General features: G+C 54.6%; 2 non-coding genes and 1 pseudogene across 2 annotated transcripts; all 3 read left to right on the forward strand.

Annotated features, from left to right (window-relative positions):
- The first annotated feature begins 4595 nt into the window (after positions 1-4595).
- LOC124745933 lies at positions 4596-6504 on the forward strand. Its single transcript, XR_007011228.1, has one exon. It is a non-coding gene; the product is annotated as a small subunit ribosomal RNA (ribosomal RNA).
- Positions 6505-6856: 352 nt separating this feature from the next.
- LOC124745927 lies at positions 6857-7011 on the forward strand. The gene has a single exon (XR_007011223.1). It is a non-coding gene; the product is annotated as a 5.8S ribosomal RNA (ribosomal RNA).
- A 188-nt stretch (positions 7012-7199) lies between these two features.
- The window catches only part of LOC124745941, a 4224-nt pseudogene continuing 3923 nt past the window's right edge, over positions 7200-7500 (forward strand).

Consider the following 7500-nt stretch of genomic DNA (forward strand, 5'->3'; position numbering starts at 1 on the left):
ACGCGCACCTCCAGCGGATGAACGGCGGACGTTTCCCGCACTCGTAAAGTGCAATCCACCCCTATAACTTGCGTTTCATGAAGAGTTATTTCCAATATGCGACATTCCCGCTGTCCCTATACATGAGCCGCGACCTGTACCACTTACGAGCGAGAGACGCGATCGCGTTGCTCACTGTACGGCGTCCGATACCGAGCCATCAGCATGTCGGTCCCCATGCGCGTTGCACTCGCACTCGCACTCGCAAAAACGTGGGGCAAATATATTACGCGGAAGAGTTATAACAGACCGAGCCCCACTGCATGGGGGGAGTCTTTGTCACTAATGTACACAGATAGAACATTGTGGACTGGAACCAGATTACCCGTACACACGGCGCTGATTAGTAATCAATGCAGAGCCATCAAACTACAGAAAATATATACAACTGTCCGTATACATGCTGAAAGAGTCTGCCCACAATGGGAACCACACGTCAGCCAGACACTCTGATCACGCACCACTCTCTGCTTCTAACAGGCGCACATACAATATGTAAGCACCAGCATGGAACAACATCCAGTGCATCCTCTCCGCCACATTACACAATCCACACTATCACAACCAGACCAGGAGGTCCATGCGGAAAATAGAATATCCCACCCTTTCGACATCCACCATTGCGCAGATAAGGCACCAACACCCACACATGTCCTATACAACGGTGCACCCAACATCACAATAGTACCTCCTGTCACAGCGCACAAACAATGACATGAGTCAAAGACACAGGTCTGACACAAGCATAGAATTGGAGCGCCGCCTCTAATAAGCCAAAGGTGCATCCTGACGTGACAAATCTCATCATGTCACAAGCATTCACTTACTATAATCACTATCAACGAACCTGCCGCCCCGCCCCCCCCCCCCCCCACACCTTTCCTTACAACAACGTGTAACCTAACCTAACCCATGTTGTACCTTAACCTAACCCATGTTGTACCTTAACCTAACCCATGTTGTGCCTTAACCTAACCCATGTTGTGCCTTAACCTAACCCATGTTGTCCCCTAACCTAACCCAAGTTGTCCCCTAACCTAACCCATGTTGTCCCTTAACCTAACCCATGTTGTGCCTTAACCTAACCCATGTTGTGCCTTAACCTAACCCATGTTGTCCCCTAACCTAACCCATGTTGTCCCCTAACCTAACCCATGTTGTGCCTTAACCTAACCCATGTTGTCCCCTAACCTAACCCATGTTGTCCCCTAACCTAACCCATGTTGTCCCCTAACCTAACCCATGTTGTCCCCTAACCTAACCCATGTTGTGCCTTAACCTAACCCATGTTGTGCCTTAACCTAACCCATGTTGTCCCCTAACCTAACCCAAGTTGTCCCCTAACCTAACCCATGTTGTCCCCTAACCTAACCCATGTTGTGCCTTAACCTAACCCATGTTGTGCCTTAACCTAACCCATGTTGTGCCTTAACCTAACCCATGTTGTCCCCTAACCTAACCCATGTTGTCCCCTAACCTAACCCATGTTGTGCCTTAACCTAACCCATGTTGTCCCCTAACCTAACCCATGTTGTGCCTTAACCTAACCCATGTTGTCCCCTAACCTAACCCATGTTGTCCCCTAACCTAACCCATGTTGTCCCCTAACCTAACCCATGTTGTGCCTTAACCTAACCCATGTTGTGCCTTAACCTAACCCATGTTGTCCCCTAACCTAACCCATGTTGTCCCCTAACCTAACCCATGTTGTCCCCTAACCTAACCCATGTTGTCCCCTAACCTAACCCATGTTGTCCCCTAACCTAACCCATGTTGTCCCCTAACCTAACCCATGTTGTCCCCTAACCTAACCCATGTTGTCCCCTAACCTAACCCATGTTGTCCCCTAACCTAACCCATGTTGTCCCCTAACCTAACCCATGTTGTGCCCTAACCTAACCCATGTTGTGCCCTAACCTAACCCATGTTGTGCCCTAACCTAACCCATGTTGTGCCTTAACCTAACCCATGTTGTCCCCTAACCTAACCCATGTTGTCCCCTAACCTAACCCATGTTGTCCCCTAACCTAACCCATGTTGTCCCCTAACCTAACCCATGTTGTCCCCTAACCTAACCCATGTTGTGCCTTAACCTAACCCATGTTGTCCCCTAACCTAACCCATGTTGTCCCCTAACCTAACCCATGTTGTCCCCTAACCTAACCCATGTTGTCCCCTAACCTAACCCATGTTGTCCCCTAACCTAACCCATGTTGTCCCCTAACCTAACCCATGTTGTCCCCTAACCTAACCCATGTTGTCCCCTAACCTAACCCATGTTGTGCCCTAACCTAACCCATGTTGTCCCCTAACCTAACCCATGTTGTGCCTTAACCTAACCCATGTTGTGCCTTAACCTAACCCATGTTGTCCCCTAACCTAACCCATGTTGTCCCCTAACCTAACCCATGTTGTGCCTTAACCTAACCCATGTTGTGCCGTAACCTAACCCATGTTGTGCCTTAACCTAACCCATGTTGTGCCTTAACCTAACCCATGTTGTGCCTTAACCTAACCCATGTTGTGCCTTAACCTAACCCATGTTGTGCCTTAACCTAACCCACGTTGTCCCCTAACGTAACCCACGTTGTCCCCTAACGTAACCCACGTTGTCCCCTAACGTAACCCACGTTGTCCCCTAACGTAACCCACGTTGTCCCCTAACGTAACCCACGTTGTCCCCTAACGTAACCCACGTTGTCCCCTAACGTAACCCACGTTGTCGCCTATCGTAACCCACGTTGTCGCCTAAACCTGCTCTGTAATTGTTATACGACTCGTTCAATTAGTGTAGTGTTGCCCACCCGCAACCCTCGCAATATAGTTCGCTACTCGCACTGCCCGCTCCCCTGTGTATCGCTTCATGTTAAACACCTTGCAAGTCTTGCTGACTTTCCACATGCTCCTGCTGTACACTGTAATGTGGATGGCAGCAGGGCGTACATGCCGCCCCCCCCCCCCCCCCACCTCTCCCCACGTCCCCACCTTGCCCCCTGCCTTCGCAAGGTGGTTGGTGACAAGTTTGCATGTTCAATGCCCTTCGCATGCGACGTACGCAGGCTACGTTGTGGTGCGGCCTGTGTCAACTGTCCGCTGATGTCGTACGCGTGAACCACAATCTGTACTGCACATTCGTCCTTATGTACTGAATGATACATCGTGGCACATGTGTGACCGTACAACGACTGCGCCCAAAAACGGCGGACCATACAGTGCAAATATTGTGCACGCAGCTACGTGTCGTCTCCCTATGAGAGCTGGATTGCAGTGTGGTACGCCATAGAGACGTGTGGGAGGAACGGACGCCGTGGATGGCGATCAGCATGAGCTGTCTGTTGATGTATTCGGACCTAGTCGTCTCTCCTCACACACCGTGATGGCATGGTGCAGCGCGTTCCATATCTGCGACATGCTACAGAAGCCGGTTGACAGTCGTTCGAGCAATGGACATCGCATACGTACGGGGGCCACCTTCCACGTATTGTCTAGGCGTGCACATTTTGTTGCGTGTATGTGGGCAGACGTAGTGTGGCGTGACACCTGACACAGGCATGCAATAATGGTTGAAGTTGCAAATGGCGATGGACGCCTACGTTTTCTGGTGAAGTTACGCAAATGAAGAAATGGTAACCCGTTGTGGTGCGGTTGTTCTCGCTAGGGGTGAATCGGTGATGGCGACGATAGGTTGAGGTACTAACCGGTTGTTCCAGCGATACCCACCATGCCGACGAAACTGAACGGCATCTGGGTGTGAAGCGATACGCGGCGGTGGCTGGGTGGGACCGTCCCCGGCCGGTGAGGGGGCGCCTCCCGGCGTGCTGGCCGCGCGGTGCGTGGGCGCACGCGCTACAGCCGGCTGGTGGGGGCGGCCAGTGGCAGGCGCGCCGGCCGACGGACGCGGCAGGCGTCGCAGCTGCGCGCCGGCGCACCCTGCGCGCGGCGCCGTGCGGCCAAAGTAGGTCCTCGCGGGCCCGGTGCGAAGCGCGGTGGACATCTGCAGTGTGCTGGTCCGATTGAGGACTGTGTGCGTTGAGGATGCGCCGCCGCCCGGCGCTCGGCGCCGCGACGCCGTCTGCTGCTCGGTCGCCCCAGCGGTTCTCGCTGGTGGTTTGTATCGCAGCTGTGCGGATGTGTTGGCGTGTGCGCTGTGCTGGGAGAGTTCGCTTCGGCACCCAAGTGGGGCTTTTGTCCTTCTGTGGCGCTGGCGTTGGAGCTGCCGGTCACCGTAGGTGGCGCGTGTTGTCTCCCGCCGGCAATGCCACGACAGCACGCTCCCGGGCCTCTGTCGGCAGCGGCAAGCTCAGTTGGGAGCACGGGTGGTCGCACCGAAAGCGTCTACTCGCCTAACTCCGGGCGATTGCGCCTCTCTCGAACCCGACCAAGTACTTGGGACGGCGCTGCGCGCCGCCGGGACCTGAGAGGGTTTCGAGGTGTATTGTGCAGGGGAGCTCAGCCTCCTCCTGTTTGCAGAATGATTGAGCGGACGCTTGCGTGTTCGCGCGGGCCCCCGGGACACACTCCCGGGCGGCCGGCTGCTCAGCTCTAGTTGACGCAGCTCCCTGGTTGATCCTGCCAGTAGTCATATGCTTGTCTCAAAGATTAAGCCATGCATGTCTCAGTACAAGCCGCATTAAGGTGAAACCGCGAATGGCTCATTAAATCAGTTATGGTTCCTTAGATCGTACCCACGTTACTTGGATAACTGTGGTAATTCTAGAGCTAATACATGCAAACAGAGTCCCGACCAGAGATGGAAGGGACGCTTTTATTAGATCAAAACCAATCGGTCGGCTCGTCCGGTCCGTTTGCCTTGGTGACTCTGAATAACTTTGGGCTGATCGCACGGTCCTCGTACCGGCGACGCATCTTTCAAATGTCTGCCTTATCAACTGTCGATGGTAGGTTCTGCGCCTACCATGGTTGTAACGGGTAACGGGGAATCAGGGTTCGATTCCGGAGAGGGAGCCTGAGAAACGGCTACCACATCCAAGGAAGGCAGCAGGCGCGCAAATTACCCACTCCCGGCACGGGGAGGTAGTGACGAAAAATAACGATACGGGACTCATCCGAGGCCCCGTAATCGGAATGAGTACACTTTAAATCCTTTAACGAGTATCTATTGGAGGGCAAGTCTGGTGCCAGCAGCCGCGGTAATTCCAGCTCCAATAGCGTATATTAAAGTTGTTGCGGTTAAAAAGCTCGTAGTTGGATTTGTGTCCCACGCTGTTGGTTCACCGCCCGTCGGTGTTTAACTGGCATGTATCGTGGGACGTCCTGCCGGTGGGGCGAGCCGAAGGCGTGCGACCGCCCCGTGCGTGCTCGTGCGTCCCGAGGCGGACCCCGTTGAAATCCTACCAGGGTGCTCTTTATTGAGTGTCTCGGTGGGCCGGCACGTTTACTTTGAACAAATTAGAGTGCTTAAAGCAGGCAAGCCCGCCTGAATACTGTGTGCATGGAATAATGGAATAGGACCTCGGTTCTATTTTGTTGGTTTTCGGAACCCGAGGTAATGATTAATAGGGACAGGCGGGGGCATTCGTATTGCGACGTTAGAGGTGAAATTCTTGGATCGTCGCAAGACGAACAGAAGCGAAAGCATTTGCCAAGTATGTTTTCATTAATCAAGAACGAAAGTTAGAGGTTCGAAGGCGATCAGATACCGCCCTAGTTCTAACCATAAACGATGCCAGCCAGCGATCCGCCGCAGTTCCTCCGATGACTCGGCGGGCAGCCTCCGGGAAACCAAAGCTTTTGGGTTCCGGGGGAAGTATGGTTGCAAAGCTGAAACTTAAAGGAATTGACGGAAGGGCACCACCAGGAGTGGAGCCTGCGGCTTAATTTGACTCAACACGGGAAACCTCACCAGGCCCGGACACCGGAAGGATTGACAGATTGATAGCTCTTTCTTGATTCGGTGGGTGGTGGTGCATGGCCGTTCTTAGTTGGTGGAGCGATTTGTCTGGTTAATTCCGATAACGAACGAGACTCTAGCCTGCTAACTAGTCGCGTGACATCCTTCGTGCTGTCAGCGATTACTTTTCTTCTTAGAGGGACAGGCGGCTTCTAGCCGCACGAGATTGAGCAATAACAGGTCTGTGATGCCCTTAGATGTTCTGGGCCGCACGCGCGCTACACTGAAGGAATCAGCGTGTCTTCCTAGGCCGAAAGGTCGGGGTAACCCGCTGAACCTCCTTCGTGCTAGGGATTGGGGCTTGCAATTGTTCCCCATGAACGAGGAATTCCCAGTAAGCGCGAGTCATAAGCTCGCGTTGATTACGTCCCTGCCCTTTGTACACACCGCCCGTCGCTACTACCGATTGAATGATTTAGTGAGGTCTTCGGACTGGTACGCGGCATTGACTCTGTCGTTGCCGATGCTACCGGAAAGATGACCAAACTTGATCATTTAGAGGAAGTAAAAGTCGTAACAAGGTTTCCGTAGGTGAACCTGCGGAAGGATCATTACCGACTAGACTGCATGTCTTTCGATGTGCGTGTCGTGTCGCGCAACACGCTACCTGTACGGCTCGCAGTAGCCGTGCGCCGCGTGCGGAACCACGCGTGCCTCTCAAAACTAGCGGCAATGTTGTGTGGTACGAGCGCTGAAGCGCTGGAGCGGCTGGCCTGCGGCACCTGGCGCCTGGCGCCGGTTTTGAATGACTTTCGCCCGAGTGCCTGTCCGCTCCGGTGTGGAGCCGTACGACGCCCGTCGGCCGTGAGGCCGTTGGACACAGAACGCTGGAACAGGGGCCGCCACACGCCTCACTCCCGCCTATGCGACCGTCTCGAAAGAGACGGCGGAAACTTGAGAAAAGATCACCCAGGACGGTGGATCACTCGGCTCGTGGGTCGATGAAGAACGCAGCAAATTGCGCGTCGACATGTGAACTGCAGGACACATGAACATCGACGTTTCGAACGCACATTGCGGTCCATGGATTCCGTTCCCGGGCCACGTCTGGCTGAGGGTCGGCTACGTATACTGAAGCGCGCGGCGTTTGCCCCGCTTCGCAGACCTGGGAGTGTCGCGGCCGCCTGTGGGGCCGGCCGCGTCTCCTCAAACGTGCGATGCGCGCCCGTCGCCTGGCGGTTCGCATACCGGTACTTTCTCGGTAGCGTGCACAGCCGGCTGGCGGTGTGGCGTGCGACACCTCGTACAACGACCTCAGAGCAGGCGAGACTACCCGCTGAATTTAAGCATATTACTAAGCGGAGGAAAAGAAACTAACAAGGATTCCCCCAGTAGCGGCGAGCGAACAGGGAAGAGTCCAGCACCGAACCCCGCAGGCTGCCGCCTGTCGTGGCATGTGGTGTTTGGGAGGGTCCACTACCCCGACGCCTCGCGCCGAGCCCAAGTCCAACTTGAATGAGGCCACGGCCCGTAGAGGGTGCCAGGCCCGTAGCGGCCGGTGCGAGCGTCGGCGGGACCTCTCCTTCGAGTCGGGTTGCTTGAGAGTGCAG

This window comes from Schistocerca piceifrons, unplaced genomic scaffold (genome assembly GCF_021461385.2).
Source record: "Schistocerca piceifrons isolate TAMUIC-IGC-003096 unplaced genomic scaffold, iqSchPice1.1 HiC_scaffold_340, whole genome shotgun sequence".
Classification (NCBI taxonomy): Eukaryota; Metazoa; Arthropoda; class Insecta; order Orthoptera; family Acrididae; genus Schistocerca; species Schistocerca piceifrons.